This window comes from Euleptes europaea, chromosome 18 (assembly GCF_029931775.1).
Source record: "Euleptes europaea isolate rEulEur1 chromosome 18, rEulEur1.hap1, whole genome shotgun sequence".
Classification (NCBI taxonomy): domain Eukaryota; kingdom Metazoa; phylum Chordata; class Lepidosauria; order Squamata; family Sphaerodactylidae; genus Euleptes; species Euleptes europaea.
This window is the reverse complement of record NC_079329.1, coordinates 29,578,812-29,597,654: the sequence shown is the minus strand read 5'-3', so window position 1 is coordinate 29,597,654 and position 18,843 is coordinate 29,578,812. Positions and strand designations below refer to the sequence as shown.

The following is an 18,843-nucleotide window of genomic DNA, read 5'->3' as shown; positions in this document are numbered from 1 at the left end:
CTAATTGCAATTGCCCAGCATTAGGGGTCAAACTTTACATGATATTGCACAAAATTTGGCTACCTTGTTTGCCATCTGGGCATTCCCTTCCCAGAGGAGACTTAATTCTCCCTTCAACTGAGCTGACTGCGATTTGGCTGAGCAGGGGAATGTTTAGCTTACAGCGAGCTTCCTTGTCAGCATTCAGTGGCTCAGACATCCCCAGTCAGATTCCCCAGTCAGCTTATCTAATGGTTTGTGCTCAAGGTCATGTTAACCTGAAGTTCTAAATGATGATAGTGAAACAATATGCACTACAAAGCCAGTTGCTTTGAACTCATAGATTCTTTGCTGTTAACCCTGCAGGCAAGCACCTTAATAGTTGCATGCAGCACAGTCTAAGATGGGACTTTCGCCCATGACTGGTGTAGTGGTTAAGAATGGTGGTTTGGAGCAGTGGATTGTGATCTGGAGAACCAGGTTTGATTCTCCACTTCTCCACATGAGCAGTGGAGGCTAATCTGATGAACCAGGCTCATAGGTCATGGCAGTGCTGAAGGAATACAGTGAGCCACACAAAGCTTCCTTGTGGGAGCTCCCTTTGCGCAGTGACCAGCGTGCCTTGTGTTTGCGGTGCTTCCTCTGCCTCACCGTGTCTGTGCGCACATGTGCCCTTTGAAATCTAGGCTTTGTGTAACCCGCACAGGGGCCTGGAGCACAAAAGGGGGGGGGGGCTGAGGCTCAGTGGAAGATCCTCTGCTTGGCACGCAGAAGTTCCCAGGTTATATCCCTGGCATCTCCAGTTAAAGGAACTAGGCAAGTCGGTGATGTGAAAGACCTCTGCCTGAGTCCCTGGAGAGCCGCTGCCAGTCTGAATAGACAATACTGAGTACTTGTCAGATAAAGGGCTGCGGGATTTGTGGTTTGCTTCCAAGGATCGTCACCTGGACAATCATTGACTATTATCTGAGCAGATGATACTCACTTTGATGGACCAAAGATCTGATTCAATACAAAGTACAAAGAGAGTTTAATACGGTCCAAGACCAGCATAAAAACATACCAGATATACATACATTACATAACACATATAAAAGTGTATCAAGTGCGAGCCCCTATAACATCTTACAATTTCTCACTCATAAAAGCCATTAAGAGCATAATTTAAAAAATATTACATGTTTGGAATTAGCATAAATATAAATCTAAAATTGCTCAACCATTAAGTTCGACCCATGCACGCCTGATCCTCATAGCTTGCCACCCAAATTTGGCCACTTTAAAAGTTATCTCCATATCCTTGTCTGAGAGCATCTTATGATCATACGAAAGGCCCTGCTGAATCAGACCAAGGCCCATCAAGTACAGCAGTCTGTTCATGTATGATCACTTTAAAAGTTATCTCCATATCCTTGTCTGAGAGCATCTTAGAAAGACTAAAAGCTCTGGATCGCCCTGCTAGGCCTGATAATACAGAAAGAACGGCTTCTCATATCTTGTTGTAGATTTTGCATTCAAACACAACGTGCTCAAGGGTCTCAGTACTACCATCAGAGCAGGGGCATAATCGTCCTGCATATGGTATCTTTTTGTATCTCCCTTCCAATACGGCTGAAGGGAGTGCATTACAACGCATCAGGGTGAAGGCCCTCCTGTAGTCTGGACTATCTAAGTAGGAAAGGTAAGACATCGGGACCACGTTGGTAAGAGTGCTGCAATTGTAGCACATGTTTTTGATTCTACTTAGTTCATGCTGTCTTTCCATATCCAGAACTCTTTGCCTGATCAGGGCTCTGGCCTGTGGATAGTCCATTGATAGGAGCAGATGTTGTGAGAGACCATAGTAGCCTAGTTTATTCATCAGATTTCTCAACCAGGGGGAAACAAAAGTGTCATACAAAATTAAGTTAACAAGTCCTTTGGGACGTGAAGCTATTTTGAGCCAATAGGAGATTGAGACAATCCATATCCTTGCTTCAATCGTTACTTCCCCTGTCTCCATTCGAATTGCAGCATTGGAGACACTGGGAGGGAGGTCTGATTCAGTATAAGGCAGCTTCATGTGTAGGGAAGGGCCGTAGCTCAGTGGTAGAGCATCTGCTTGGCATGCAGAAGGTCCCAGGTTCAATCCCCGGCATCTCTGGTTAAAGGGACTAGGCAAGTAGGTGATGTGAAAGACCGCTGCCTGAGACCCTGGAGAGCAGCTGCAAGTCTGAGTAGAAAATACTGACTTTGATGGACCAAGGGTCTGATTCAGTATAAGGCAGCTTCATGTGTTTAAGGGGAGGGGCTGTGGCTCAGTGGTAGAGCATCTGCTTGGCATACAGAAGGTCCCAGGTTCAATCCCTGGCATCTCCAATTAAAGGGACTAGGCAAGTAGGTGATATGAAAGACCTCTGCCTGAGACCCTGGAGAGCCGCTGCTGGTCTGAGTAGACAACACTGACTTTGATGGACCAAGGGTCTGATTCAGTATTAGGCAGCTTCACGTGTTCATGTGTGACTGCTAAAGGACACCTCTCTTGTTATGCGCACCACTCCTGGCCACTTTCCATCTTTGCAGGAAGCTGATTAAGATTTATGCCTCGGAGTCTCCAGTGGAGGCAGCTGCACATCAAAGTGATTGCCTGGGTGAGGATCCTTGGAAGCAAAACACAAATTCCGCAGCCCTTTATCTGACAAGGACTGAGTAAGCCTCTCAATCACGGGCATCTGAAGAGAGGCACTCTTGCTGCTGCCTTGGGGCCTCTGCATTGTAATGAGAGGGAGGATGGCAGAAGGAAGCCGGAGGAGAAAGGAAATGTGACCGTTTTGCTTTCTGCTTGACTGGAGAGGCTTGATCTCCACCGGGTCTCCCTGGAGCTGAGCTCAGGCATTGCTGGTCAATGCTGCAGTAGGGTTTCCAGGTCCCTCTTCACCATTGGCGGGAGGTTTGGGGGGCGAAGCCTGAGGAGGGCGGGGTTTGGGGAGGGACTTCAATCCCATAGAGTCCAATTGCCAAAGCGGCCATTTTCTCCAGGCAAACTGATCTCTATCGGCTGGAGATCGGTTGTAATAGCAGGAGGTCTTCTGCTATTTCCTGGAGGTTCTCAAAGAGACGGGACATGGTGGTCATGGGAGATTTTAATTACCTGGATATCTGTTGGAAGTCCAACGCTGCTAAAAATGCAAGATCCAATAAATTCCTGACTTGTCTTGCTGACAATTTCCTATTCCAGAAAGTGGACAGGGAAACAAGGGGATCTGCCATCTTAGACTTGATTCTCACCAACAGGGAAGAACTGGTCGATGAGGTTAAAGTAGTAGGCACCTTGGGTAGTAGTGACCATGTACTCTTGGAATTTACAATCTTGGGGAAAGGAAAACCTGTACGTAGTCAGACATATAGGTTGGACTTTAAAAGAGTAAATTTTTAACAAACTTAAACTTATGCTAGGTAGAATCCCATGGTCAGAAATACTTAAAGAGAAGGGAGTTCAAGAAGAATAGGCGTTTCAGGACTTCTGGTAGAGCGCTGGCCCAAGCACCATGTCTCTCGGGGATCTCCCCCAGAGAATCCAAGAAACGTTCAAATTGGGGTGCAATAAGGCACCCCACCCTAGTCCTAAATAGCGGACTGGGATGCAGGATCACCCCTGCATGCCGTGAAGAGCAGTTTGACTTTCATATTCTCTGAGAGAGTTTCAAGCCTCTCTGAGGAATGGATGCTGTCCCCCCGGCAGTTAGAGCGGTTCCTCAGTGGAAAAGGCTTCCTCGAGAGGTGGTAAGCTCTCCTTCCCTGGAGGCTTTTAAGAAGAGGTTAGATGGCCATTCTGTGACCTTAGGCAGATGATGGGAGGGAGGGCATCTTGGCCATCTTCTGGTCACTAGGGGTGTGGAGGGGGAGGTAGTTGTGAATTTCCTGCATTGTACAGGGGGTTGGACTTGATGGCCCTGGTGGTCCCTTCCAACTCTATGATTCTATGATGGCAACGCTATGCTGCAGCTTGTGCAGGCATAATTTAAAAAGATGAGAGCACCTCTGAGCATGTGCAGATTGTGCCTTTTTCTTGTGGGCTGAATTGCCCTGGCTAGAAGAAGAAGAAGAGTTGGTTTTTATATGCTGATTTTCTCTACCTTTTTCAAAGCAGAATCAAAGTGGCTTACAATCTCCTTCCCTTCCTCTCCCAACAAACACCTTGTGAGGTAGGTGAGGCTGAGAGAGCTCGAAGAGAACTGTGACTAGCCCAAGGTCACCCAGATGGCTTCATGTGGAGGAGTGGGGATTTGAACCCGGTTCACCAGATTAGAGTCCGCCACTGATGTGGAGAAGTGGGGAATCAAACCTAGTCCTCCTAATTAGAGTCCACTGCTTTTAACCGCTACACCACGCTGGCTAGCGACATAACTCTGGCTAGTGATAACTCTGGTTAGGTTTGTGCTGTAATTCTACTAGGTCTGTCAAGCACCGTTGATGCAATTGATCACTCAGGTGTTTTTTTACGGTGCTTGGTTTATGGTGCAGGACCGAGGGGGAAAGTCTTTTGTTCTTTTAATTGAGCCACATTCTGAAGGTTGTTTTGGGAGATATTGTTTGTCAATGGCATGGGATTTAATCACCTGTGTGAAAAGCCATCCAGTTTTTTTTCCTTTAGGCCTTTCCAGTGCAATTTTTTATTTATTTATTTCATTTGCACCCCACCTTTCTCCCCAATAGGGACCTGGAGCGATTTACGTTGTTCTCCTCTCCTCCATTTTATCCTTACAACAACCCTGTGAGGTAGGTTAGGGTGAGAGAATGTGATTGACCCAGGGTCGCCCAGTGAGCTTCTGTGGCACAAGTGGGGATTCGCACCTGGGTCTCCCAAATACTAGTGAGGTAGGTTAGGGTGAGAGAATGTGATTGACCCAGGGTCACCCAGTGAGCTTCTGTGGCACAAGTGGGAATTCGCACCTGGGTCTCCTAAATACTAGTCCAACATTCTTAACCACTACTCCACACTGGCTCTCTTGTTGGTGGGAGAACTCCCCCATCCCCGTCGTTCAACATCCTGTCCTGATTCTTTTGTGGAAGAACTCTTCTTAATAGCACATCAACCAACGTTTCTGTAAACGCCAGTGCTTGTGCTAGCAACCACATGAACACATGAAGCCGCCTTATATTGAATCAGACCCTTGGTCCATCAAAACCAGTATTGTCTACTCAAACTGGCAGCGACTCTCCAGGTTCTCAGGCAGGGGTCTGTCACATCACCTCCCTTTAACTGGAGATGCCGGGGATTGAACCTGGGACCTTGTGCATGCAAAGCAGAAGCTCTACCACTGAGCCACAGCCCCTCCCCAAACATCTACTTTATCTCTTTTGTCCTTAAAGCAGCATACAGCGCATTGAACGGCGTCTGTAACATTACCACAAGACTTCTCTCCAAGTCCCTTTTCCACCTATGCCTACAATCTTTAATATCATCCCTGTTTTAAACCACTTCCCCTTTCTTTTGTCTTTTTCTTTTTTTATTCTTTTATTCTCCCCCCACCCCACAAGCAGCTCCAGTGAGATTATTCTTGTCTGAATACGGGGCTGAGGATATCGCTCGAATGGATCTGTCTAGTACTATTAAAATGCTAAGTGGTTACCACCACCAGAAAGGACCTTTTATCTGGAAAGGCCGTTAGACGAAGTGCGAAAACGCTGGGAGGGAGCTGCTGTGCTCTCCATGGTCCTGAAATAGATCTGCCGCTGGGAATTTGAGCTCGGAAAGCGGGAAAGATTGGAGGTGAGAGGGTGGGGAGGGGGAGATATCCTACAAAGAGACAGTGCTCATGGATCCTAAAGGACAGACCCCGTCTCCCAAGGGCCCATAGGGCCACCCATCAACTGCCTTTCCCCAGAGCTTTTGGTTTCGGTGATTTCCTCTATGAAGGAGGTCCCCATTACTCAGGTTTACTATTGCGAGAGGTCAGGGGAACAGTTCCTTCTTCTCTTTCCAGCGTGGTGTGGTGGTTAAGAGCAGTGGTTTGGAGTGGTGGACTCTGATCTGGAGAACAAGGTTCAATTCCCCACTCCTCCACATGAGCAGTGGAGGCTAATCTGGTGGACCAGGTTGGTTTCCCCACTCCTACACACAAAGCCAACTGGGTAACCTTGGGCTAGTCACCGTTCACTCAGCCCCGCCTACCTCACAGGGTGTCTGTTGTGGGGAGGGGAAGGGAAGGTGATTGTAAGCCAGTTTGAGACTCCTTAAGTGGTTGAGAAAGTTGGCATGTAAAAACCAATTCTTCTTCTTCTTTCCAGTTCCACTGCAAAAAGAGTAAAGGTAAAGGTCCCCTGTGCAAGCACCAGGCCATTCCTGACCCATGGGGTGACGTCACATCCCGGCATTTACTAGGCAGACTTTGTTTACGGGGTGGTTTGCCAGTGCCTTCCCCAGTCATCTTCCCTTTACCCCCAGCAAGCTGGGTCCTCATTTGACCGACCTTGGAAGGATGGAAGGCTGAGTCAACCTTGAGCCGGCTACCTGAAACCAACTTCCGTCAGGATCGAACTCAGGTCGTGAGCAGAGCTTGGACTGCAGTACTGCAGCTTACCACTCTGTGCCACAAGGTAAAAAGAGTACCTGTATACAAATGAGCATTTAGGCGTAACTTGATTATAACTTTGGCGTATCTTCAAAGCGGCTGTTAAGTAGTACACTACAGATAGAGTAACCACATTGTCACTACCAGACAGCAGATAGATTAAGTGGTAGCCATGAGAACATACAGGAAATTGTGAAATCAATGGAGTAATCAAAGAAAATCTTATAGAAGAATATAAATCACAACTGAATAAAAAATGGTTAAGTGTTTCTATCTTTGCCCTTCCATGCAGGCAGACTCCCTGTTCGACTGGGGTTTTCAAAAATCTGCCAGTTAATCCCTGTGAGGAAGTTTAGGCTGCACGACTGGCCAGCGAGTTTCCATGGCAGAGAGAGGATATGAACCTGGGTCTCCTAGTCAGACCCTCTAACCAGTACACCAGATTGGTTCTCTTGTGGAATCTGGCTGCTCAGCTTGAGATCTTTGTCTTTGACCTTGCTGAACATCTTATAATTGTTATCATTTTACAAATGCACTGAGCAAGAGCGGTTTGCCTGAAGCAACACAATAATTTCATTTTGTTTCCCAGATGCAGTACAGGCACTTGTTTCTTAGAAATAACCTTTGTAAAAATTTTGGCTCCAAAATTTGGGGTAAAGTATGGATGTACAAGGGGAGAAAGTGACTCCCACTGCTGTTCTATTGCAAGGAAACAGGCATTTAGAAGAAGAAGAGTTGGGTTTTATATGCTGACTTTCTCTACCACTTAAGGAAGAATCAAACTGGCTTACACCTTCCCTTCTTCTCCCCACAACAGACATCCCATGAGGTAGGTGGGGCTGAGAGAGTTCTGAGAGAGCTGTGACTGGCCCAAGGTCACCCAGCAGGCTTCATGTGTAGGAGTGGGGAAAACAACCCAGGTCACCAGATTAGCATTCACCGCTCATGTGGAGGAGTGGGGAATCAAACCTGGTTCTCCAGATTAGAGTCCACCACTCCAAACCACCGCTCTTAACCACTACACCACACTGGCTCTTATATATCATAGCTGTTGTTTGTGCAAGGGGCTGAAAGATTTGTCAGTGAGAGAGGACGCCTAAGCAGGTCTACTCAGAAGTAAGTCCCATATTATTCAATGGGACTTATACTGTTTCTTAGGTCTGCAGTCGGATCATATAAATCTGATACATTTTTACTGAATTCCTACTGGCAAATGAAGCCTCTCCCATCACTCCCCCCCAAAAAAAATCCTTTGATTTTCAAGATTTTCAAATACCGCTTCTGCTTGCAAGTGTTGTTCTCAATGCAGCAAGATGATATTTTTTTACTTTCCACTAAAAAAATGGGTTTTATGAAGGGTGCATAAAACCCATGTTTCAAAGCAGCCCTCTTGTTACCTTGGGAGAGCTTGTACATTAGTTGTCAAGCCCGTTCTCCCATCCGACTAATCCTGGCTGAGGCTACAGGCATCCTCTTTCCTCTCCCGCCTCTTTCCATAGGGATGATGTGCATTCCCCAGAGTAAATGTGCAATTACCAAGGCCAAAATGCTTTTGTCTAAAAGCCGATGCACAGAGAATCACTGTGCGACTATGTTGCCGGCAAGCTGCTTTGTAAGCCGGTTTGATTCTCCTTAAAAGGTAGAGAAAATCGGCATATAAAACCCAACTCTTCTTCATCATCATCATCATCCTTTTAACAGGAGGGGATTGAACTTGGGGATTAAACCTGGGCCTTTCTGCATACAAAGTGGATGCTCTACCTTTCCTTTTATTCCAGGCTCATCTGACCAAAGGTCTTGAGCACAACGTGCATGTGTGTGTTAAATGCCGTTAAGTCGCTTCCAACTCATGGCGACCCTATGAATCAATGTCCTCCAAAATGTCCTATCTTTGACAGCCTTGCTCAGGTCTTGCAAATTGAGGGCTGTGGCTTCCTTGATTGAGTCCATCCATATCTTGTTGGGTCTTCCTCTTCTCCTGCTGCCCTCAACTTTTCCTAGCATGACTGTCTTTTCCAGTGACTCTTGCCATCTCATGATGTGACCAAAATACGATAGCCTCAGTTTAGTCATTTTAGCTTCTAGGGTCAGTTCAAGCTTGATTTGATCTATAACCCACTGATTTGTTTGTTTGTTTTTTTGGCACTCCATGGTATCTGTAACACTTTCCTCCAACACCACATTTCAAAGGAGTCTACTTTCTTCCTGTCAGCTTTCTTCATTGTCCAGCTTTCACACCCATACATAGTAATAGGGAATACGATGGCATGAATTAACCTAATCTTGGTGGCCAGTGACACATCCTTACACTTCAGAATCTTTTCTAGCTCCTTCATGGCTGCCCTTCCCAGTCTCAATCTCCTTCTGATTTCTTGGCTGCAGTCTCCGTTTTGGTTGATGATGGAGCCAAGGAATAGAAAGTTTTCAACAATTTCAATTTCCTCATTCTCAACCTTAAAGTTGTGTAATTCTCCTGTAGGATAAAATAATTTTAACATTATATATTATTAAAATGTACAACAGCAGTAACTTTAAATTCTTAACATACTTGAAACACTTAAAATTAAAATCACAATAACCAAGAATTGAGTTACTTTACAAGCATAACAGTAACTGCAATAATAATATCACTAGTTAACAATAGTTTAGCCTTGTCGTGCCTTTAAGGAAACTATTATTACCAGATATTTTGCAACACATTTGGTTATTTCTGGGTCAGCATCACCCAATAGAAATAGGAGTATACTACCACTGTATTCTGCATTGGACAGACCTCACTTGGAATACTGTGTCCAGTTTGGGGCTCCACAATTTAAGAAGGATGTTGACAAGTTGGAGCGTGTCCAGAGGAGGATGACCAGGATGGTCAAAGGTCTGGGATCCATGCCCTATGAGGAGAGACTTAAGGAGCTGAGTTTGTATAGTCTGGAGAAGAGAAGGTTAAGGGGCGATATGATAACCATGTTTAAATATTTGAAGGGATGCCATGTTAATGAGGGAACTAGCTTGTTCTCTGTTGCTTCAGAGACTAGGACACGGAGTAATGGATTTAAACTAAGAGAAAAGCGATTCCACCTAAACATTAGGAAGAACTTTCTGACGGTGAGGGCGGTTCAGCGGTGGAATGCGCTGCCTCGGAGGGTGGTGGAGTCCCCGTTTTTGGAGGTCTTTAAGCAGAGGTTGGATGGCCATCTGTTGGGAGCGCTTTGATTGTGGGATCCTGCATGGCAGGGGGTTGGACTGGATAGCCCTTGTGGTCTCTTCCAACCATGTGTGATTTTATGATTTGGGACCACCCAAGAGTTAACAGGAAGATGCTATCTTGATAAAATGGACACAATCCAGGTGACCCTGGGTATAGCCCATAGATCACAAAATAGGTGATCTATTGTCTCAGTTGCTCCTGAAGGATGCTCTACCACTGAGCCATGCCTCTCCCTGATCCAAGGAGCCAACAGTATATAATCTCACCCTATCGCGCTACCATGTCCAGCCTATCTCAACATGAGTCCCTGCTGAACTTTTTGCTAGTCTGCAGGCCACCAGACCTGATACCTTTCACTGAGATGCTCCCACATACTGGGATATAGAATGGACTGTCTAAACAAGAATAGGGGATGAACAGTGATCCTGGCATCTCAGCTGCCTCCTCCTTTGACTTTCTCTGGTTTCTCCTCATCGCCAGTTCTCTCAGCATCTCCCACGACTTAATTATGAGGTTAGCATTTTGTCAGGATGCCAGCCACCAAAAATGAAGAGATGCTCACGATGTGGCTGTCTTGCAAGAACTGAAGAGATGTGCGTTGTTCGCAAAGGCTAATGCCTTCATAGCAACCGTGACATTCCGAAGGCGGTGGGTTTTTCATTCTCTTTCTCCTCTCCCCCCACCCCATTCAGATTGCTGCTAACAGGAGCAGAAGGGAAATCACACCCACAATGAACAAACATTTTCACAGAAACGATGTCTGTTATCCACTCTTTGGAGAATAGAAAGCGGGAGGAAGGAGTCTTTTGGTCTTAACAGCTTGGCGGAATTAACAGCTGGAAAAAGATTTGAAAACTTAAAGGGAAGAACGCCAGGCATTGATGAACCTGAATTAGAATATATTTGGGCTAAAATTCACTAGGATGTTATCCTGTATGAGCTTCACTGAAATGAGCGGTATCGTGCAAGAGTACCCATCCATTTTGGTGGGGATTGTCAAGAGAAAGTAGAGGTGGATTTTATTGTAAGCTCTTCCAGAATGAAGCTGCCTTATACTGAATCAGACCCTTGGTCCATCAAAGTCAGTATTGTCTACTCAGACCGGCAGCGGCTTTCCAAGGTCTCAGGCAGAGGTCTTTCACATCACCTACTTGCCTAGTCCCTTTAACCGGAGATGCCAGGGATTGAACCTGAGACCTTCTGCATGCCAAGCAGATGCTCTACCACTGAGCCACAGCCCCTCCTCTGCATGTGTGTGGACTCTCACGCAAGCCAGCTTCTGAGAGTTCACCAGGCATTGCCCACACACTTTCTAGCCAATCCTATGGGCTAGGAACTTGTTTTCTTTTTTTTAAGAAACAGAAAGTCAGACAGACAAGATTCTCAAGATGCTCAGTTCAGTGCCCAAACACTTGAGCAGTATAGCATATCTCTTTCTAGAACATCTGTAACCTTTGCAATTATACCTCCTTGTAAAAGAAGAATATGATTAGAGAATGAAACTAATATACACACACCAAAATAATGAGCTATAGACCCAAGGCAGTGCTTAGTGTCCATCTAGGACTGTGGAGACCTGAGTTCAAATCCCTACTCTGCTATGAAACTCCCTGGGTAACCTGGACCCAGCCACAGATTTTCAGCCTAGCCTACCTCCCAGGGTTGTTGTGATAGTCAGTTGAGGAGCAGGGAACCATGTAACTCACCCTTGGCTGCTGGAAGAAAAGGTGAGATATAAATTAGTTACAGTGGTGCTATTAATATTGCTGTTAGTGGGATTGTGGGGCACAATTTATTTATTTGATTTGATTGAAAGCATTTATGCGCCACCTCTTGAGCAACCTGCTTGAGGCGGCTTACAAATTAAAGAACGGGAAAAATAATAGAAGCAAACAATGGGGAAACGTTAAAAACCATTAAAACCGGCCAACAAAGCCCAGAAGAATAAAAGCCATCAAAACCCACAGCGTAAAACCTTTGACAGCCTGAACGATCGCCATAACAAGTCCTCAGGAGAGATGCAAATTGTACCCATAAATAAATAAACCAAAGAGATCCGCCACCACCCCTTGTTAAAAGGCTGCGTAAAAATAAATGTTTTGGCCTGGCATCTAAAAGGGAGTAGGGGATGCATCAAGAGATCATTAATATGGCTTAAGCCACAACCTGTAATCAAATTCTGGGGCACAGGCTCTTTTTAAATTCTCTCCTTCTAAGGACGCTTTCCAAAGAAGTCTGATTAGTTTAGGGAACACATTCATCTTCAGGTTAGGCTTGGATCTCTTGCAGCATTAAGAGATGGGAGAACAGCTATAAATAAATATTCTGGCTCTCCGCCACAGTGAATAAGGCGGCTGTCTTCCTGGCGCTGTTTCTGTTCTGCCCGATATACGATCAGCCCTGGCTCGGCTCTGTTATCTGGCAGGCTTCCACCTGGGTCCCCCAGGGCTTAGCCCAGAACTTGCACGGGCATGGCCCTGGAACAGGTTCAATACATAATAACGAAGATGGGCATCTCTGAGCATACGGAGAGTGCATTTCCTGTCCAATAATACAGAACCATAAACTATTCCCTGCACCTTTTCAAATAAGGGCTCAGGGCATCCAGAGCAGAAAGCGCAACTTTAGGGCAGGCGTTTATCCCCAACATTCACTCTACAGTGGAGAAATTATGCACTGAGCATAATGGGATAAATGAACCTTTTCCCTTCAGATTTATTCATGTAGATATTTATGCTCGGCTTTTCTCCCCAAAGCAGGCTTACAAAATCAATCTCCCTTTCTCCATTATCCGCTCAACCACTGTGTGAGGTAGGTTAGACTGAGAGAGTAACTGGCAGGAGGTCACCCTGCAAGTTTCCATAGACGAGTTAAGATTCAAACTCAGGCATCCCAGTTAGGATTGCCAGGTCCCCCCTGGCCACCAGTGGTGGATGGGGGGGGGGTAGGGTGCCCAGATGCAGGTTGCGAAACTCCTGGAGATTTGGGGATGGAGCCTGGGGAGGACAGAGACCTCAGAGGGGTACAATGCCATACAGTCCACCCTACAAAGCATCCATTTTCTCCAGGGGAACTGAACTCTGTAGTCTGGAGATGAGCTGTAATTCCAGGGGATCCCCATGTCCCATTTGGCAGCTGGCAAATCCAAGTCTGACTGGTTCTCAGAATGTAGAGGTGAGAGGTAGACACTCTGAACATGCCCAGAGGCATTATTTCTTATTTCACAAGTTCTAGGTTTGTGTAATGCTGAACATCTTTCCAAAGGTACCCTCCTATATGCTGCTTGTGTGTAGACGTAAGGCATGAAAAACCATTCAGTTCAATTGAATATGGGAACCTCTATATTCAGATGCGGTAAATCTCTGAACACCAGTGCAAAGAGCAGGGTTACCAACCTCCAGGCAGAGCCTGGAGTTCTCCTGGAATCACAGCTGATCTCCAGACTGCACAGATCAGTTCCCATGGAGAAAATGGTAGTTTTAGAGGGCAGACTCGGTGGTATACCACCGAGTCTAGGAGCGACTGAACTCTCTTCCCAGGCACTGCTCCCAAATCTGCAGGGATTCGCAAAACCAGAGGTGACAGCCCTAGCAAAGAGGCAACATTGAGGGGGAGGGGGAAGGCCTCCATGTCCTGTTTGTCGGCCCACCAGGACAGCTTGCTGGTCCCTGTGTGAAAGAGGATGCTAGACGAGATGGACCACTGCCCGGATCCAGCAGGGCTCTTCTCGTGTGCTTCTGAGTGTTTTATTTTCTCCTTGTGAATTAGGGTTACCAGTTCTGGGTTGGGAATTACTGGGATATTTTGGGGGTGGAGCCTGAGGAGGGTGGGGTTTGGAGAGGGAAGGGTCTTCAATGCCATAGAGTCCAATGGCCAAAGCGGCCATTTTCTCCAGGGGAACAGATCTCTATCACCTGGAGATCAGTTGTAATAGCAGGAGATCTCCATCCACCATCTGGAGGTTGAGGGAATAAGCAGCACTTGGGCTCTGTATTCATGTAGTGTTACAAAACACTATTATGAAATTGACCAATATACAATGAATGAAAATAAAGTTGACATTTAATAAACCAATATTCAAAAACAATGTAAAAAATGCCAACGTCTGCAATGTACAGGATTAACAAGACAATTCTGAGACTCCTGCAATATCAAACAAAATATCTAAGGAATATATACATACATTACTGTACATTAATAAGGCTCAGTCACAGAATATAACTTGTGTAACAACATAAAGAAGAGCAAAACTGCTACTGATAATCTCTCAGTGAAAAATTGCTCATAAATAAGAAATGAAATAAAAATAAAAATAACAGTAACAAATGCCAACAGGTAAATAGGAAAGATATTATTGACTCAAAGTGGTCAGAGGAGACCGTGGTCTCAAAACTGCATATGTGCAGAATATCACAGTTTCATGAAAGGACCCGAATGGAACAAAGTTCTTCAAGATTAAGTCGATTGGTAGACTATCTTGTAAGGGATTGGGTCCAAAAGGACGATGAGTGAGGACCTGGAGGTTGGCAACCCTATTGTGAATGTTCTCTCTTCCAAACCTTTCCGAACTTGCTTACAGTGCCAGTTTCTTAATTCCCCAAGACTGGAAATGAGTAATTTTATCTAAAGCAGAAGTTTGGCTCCTTAATGGGTCAGTTTTTCACGATGGATGAAATAATGTCTAAATTGATGTGAGAAAAGGAAGATTGTCTTGACATGTTTGGAAAATGGGTTGCCATTTGTTCAGTACTCGATTAGCATAAATTTGGATGAACATGTTAGGATGTTTTGTTATATATCTAAAATTTCAAGTTAATTTTGGGCAGATATCATTGGGGGGAAATAAAATACAAGTCTTCAGTTGTGCACAGAAAGCAAAGAGGGAAAATGGACTCTGTCACTTAAAATACACACAAACCCCCCCCAACAATAATGCAGTGAAATTGGGAGACACATAGGTCTAAGACAAATAAAAGGTTTTTAATTCTCGATTTTAACAGTCTGTTATATTGCCAATATTTCCACAGCTTCCTGTTTAATGGGATGATTTTATGTAGTCTTAATAGTAAAATCAAAACCACTGAATATACCGTTATGCACTGTAGCCTGAGCTGTCTTGTGTTTGTCTTGGCAGAGATGCTGGAAACACATTTTAAACTTAGATAAATAAAGTAAAATTCTTCACTCCGTGCACTCAATCTGTGGAAATGGATGCATCACAGTGTTGTGAGAAGGGACTAACAAAAGCCGTTTTAATCCAGAACAAGACCAAGGACAAGGGCATTAATGGCTATCTGCAAAGGGGAGGTACCCCATATTCAGAAGTAGTCTATCACTCTGATCACAAGAGGCTAACAGCAGGGGATGCCTTGTCTGTGAACCTTCCTTGGGCCTGTGTAGGGAACTGCAAGAATTAGGGATGCCAACCTCCAGGTGAGACCTGGGGATCCCCTAGAATTACAGCTCATCTCCAGACTATAGAGATTAGTTCCCCTGCAGAAAATAGCTGCTTTTGGATGATGGAGTCCAGGCACTAGCTGGAGATCTCCTGCTATTACAACAGATCTCCAGCCGATAGAGATCAGTTCACCTGGAGAAAATGGCCGCTTTGGCAATTGGACTCTATGGCATTGAAGTCCTTCCCTTCCCCAAACCCCGCCCTCCTCAAGCTCCGCCCCAAAAACCTCCCACCGGTGGCGAAGAGGGACCTGGCAACCCTACATTGTACCCCACTGAGGTACCTGTCCTCCCCAGGCTCTATCTCCACATCTCGATCAGTTCCCCAGCCTGGATCTGGCAATCCTACCCCACCCCCGGCCCCTGGTTCTCCGCTGGTAGCGAGGGTGGAACTGGCAACCCTAACAGATGCAAGCAACCTCATGCAGTGTGGAAGCTATAGCTTTGATCAAAGCAATCCTCATGACCCAATAATAACACTTGTCATATAAAGTTCAATTTCTCTGACTTGGTTAGATCAGAGATGTCCAAGCGCTAGACCGCAGTACCAGTTCAGTCCAGGCTGCAAAGTAATTTCAGTCTGGCCTCTAGCAATGCTACCAAACTTTATTCAAGGTGCACAGTCTTGTTTATTAGGTGGAAAGTACTGGGTACCAAATATTCTACCTTTTAATGTTACATTCTTGTTTGGTTTTCAGCGCAGGGAGCCTAAGGGTTGAGATGAGAACTAAAAATTCTTTTAAAATATATTGTTATATTTATTAGGTGTACACAGTATAATGGATGAAAACACTGGGCCTGGACTGCAGGCTACATATAAAATCGCAAGTATAAACTGTTACAACAATAATCAACACTGTTGATGATATGTAAAATATAAATGACCAATAGACTGTATGCGTTTCGGCCTCATGGGTCTTCCTAAGTGGTCAAATTATACAAAACATGGTTATTCAGAAGCACACCTGGAAATGCACTTTACAAGATATTTGATCTGAAATTTATAAACCTTATATCCTGTGTGGCTTGATGTGAATTAATAACACCAGTCATGGGTCTTTCAACATCGTAATTTGCTCACACAAGTATCTGGTGCAAAAAAAAAAATTCTCCAGATGTGTTAGGGTTACCAGGTTCTTTTTTGCCACAGGCATGAGGTTTTTGGGGTGCAGCCTGAGGAGGGTGGGGTTTGGGGAGGGGAGGGAGTTCAATGCCATAGAGTCCAATTGGCAAAGTGGCCATTTTTTTCCAGGTGAACTGATCTCTATCTGCTGGAGATCAGTTGTAATAGTAGGTCTCCAGCTAGTACCTGGAGGTTGGCAACCCTAGGATGTGTTGTAACATCAACAAGTGACAAAATAGATTTACCATGTTGGGAGTAGACAGATTCATGGAGGTGAGGTCTATCAGTGCCTACTAATAGGGTTGCCAGCCTCGAGGTAGTTGCTGGACATCTCCCACTATTACAACTGATCTCCAGGCAACAGAGTTCAGTTCACCTGGAAAAAATGGCTGCTTGGTATGGTGGTCTCTATGGCGTTGTACCCCACTGAAGTCCCTCCCCAAACCCTGCCCTCCTCGGGCTCTACCCCCAATATCTCCAGGTATTTCCCAACTCAGACCTGGGAACCCTACCTACTAACCATAGTGACTAAAAGGAGCTTCCCTATTTAGAGGCAGTAAATCTCTGAATATCAATGCTAGGAGGCAACATCAGGTGAAGGTCTTGGCTTTTATACCCTGTTTGCCATCCTTCCACTGTTGATCACCATCTGAAATAAGATGCTCAATTAAGTGGGCCACTGGTCTTATCCAGCAAGGCTTTGTCTTATCTTCTGTCCTTCCTCTCTGTTTCCACTTTAGAGAGCCAGTGTGGTGTAGTAGTTAAGAGCGGTGGAGTGGTGCACTCTAATCTGGAGAGGGGTATTCATGGTTATTCATTAGAATGGATACTAGTCATGCTGCATACCTATTCTCTCTAGTATCAGAGGAGCATGCCTATTATTTTGGGTGCGGTGGAACACAGGCAGGATGGTGCTGCTGCAGTTGTCTTGTTTGTGGCTTCCTAGAGGCCCCTGGTTGGCCACTGTGTGAACAGACTGCTGGACTTGATGGGCCTTGGTCTGATCCAGCAGGGCCTTTCTTATGTTCTTATGAGAACCAAGTTTGATTCCCCACTCCTCTGCATGAGTGGTGGACTCTAATCTGGATAGGGTTGCCAGGTCCCTCTTCACCGCTAGTGGGAGGTTTTTGGGGTGGAGCTTGAGGAGGGCAGGCTTTGGGGAGGGGAGGGACTTTAATACCATAGAGTCCAATTGCCAAAGCGGCCATTTTCTCCAGGTGAACTGATTTCTATCGGCTGGAGTCCAGTTGTAATAGCAGGAGATCTCCAGCTAGTACCTGGAGGTTGGTAACCCTAAATCTGGAGAACCAGGTTTGTTTCCCCACTCCTATACATGAAGTCTACTGGGTGACCTTGGGCCAGTCACAGTTCTCTCAGAATGCTCTCAGCCCCACATACCTCACAGTGTGTCTGATGTGGGAAGAGGAAGGGAAGGTGATTGTACGCCATTTTGAGACTCCTTAAAAAGGTAGAGAAAAGCGGGGTATAAAAAAACCATCTCTTCTTCTTCTAAATACAAATTATGCTATGTAGAAGATTTCCCAGCAAATGCAAAACGAGGAAGTGGCTGGGGGCGGGAGGAGAACTCTCTTCCTGCCAGCTGGATATGCCCCATTTGTGAAGCACGGTTTCCTTTCCATGATCTGGCTTCCTTTCATGTTGATACGAATGTGGAGATATTGATAAATTCCTTCCGAGTTCTCTCGCTGCTTCCACTATGCAGAATGAGGCTGGGGGAGGGAGGGGGAGAGTCAATGGCTGAAAGTGAACAGCCGCCCAAATGTACCATGCAATTAACCTCATTATTCTGATCAGAGCCCGAAACCTGGCCAGAGTCAACTTCATGGCTGCCGCAAGAACATGACGGTCTTAAAAGCTCGCTGGCGTAATTACCACACATGGCACAGCGGGGGTGGATGCCAAGTTGGAATCGGCCTTGCCAAAGGGAGAGGGCTTTGCTCCAATGGCTGTATGGGGGGTGGGGGTTAGCAAAAAAAAAAAAAAGATGTTTGCCGGCTTCAGCATAGATGCAACTGCAGAAATGGCAAATGCCATTCTGGGCTGCAAAAATGGCAGGCAAGGTGTGGTAATCTGTTCTGTCCAGGATCCAGCTGGAGGACTGCATCCAGATGCGATGGTCTTATTTTAAGATGGTCATGGCTGCCAGCAAATTGGTCGACATTCCAAAAATACCAGTGCGGATGATGAAAGGCCTGTGACTCATGTCATATAGGGCACCCTCGTCAGTATTTTAAAGCAGGCGATCATTGTCTCCCCTGATCTATTTTTTGGGGGAAGTGAAACATGCCCTGCTCCTTCAGCTTTCCCCAAAGGCTGCAGTTTTTAAAATCCTGGAAGGACTCCAGTGCAGAACAAATCGATGCTGCTGCTAGCAGTCTTCTGTCCTCTTTTGAGAAGAAATTCTCTTTCTAATCTGGAGGGGCAGTATACCATGATGGGTAGGGTTGCCAACCTCCAGGGACTAGCTGGAGATCGCCCGCCATTGCAACTGATCTCCAGTTGAT

At 45.6% G+C, this 18,843-nt stretch overlaps 1 protein-coding gene across 1 annotated transcript in view; it reads right to left on the bottom strand.

The window, feature by feature from the left end:
- Window positions 1-371: 371 nt before the first annotated feature.
- The window catches only part of PSMC5 (proteasome 26S subunit, ATPase 5), a 203,464-nt gene continuing 184,992 nt past the window's right edge, over window positions 372-18,843 (bottom strand). Inside the window, exon 12 of the mRNA XM_056863763.1 lies at window positions 372-383. The gene's annotated coding sequence lies outside the window, so the exon portion shown is untranslated. The remainder of the gene's footprint in view (window positions 384-18,843) is intronic.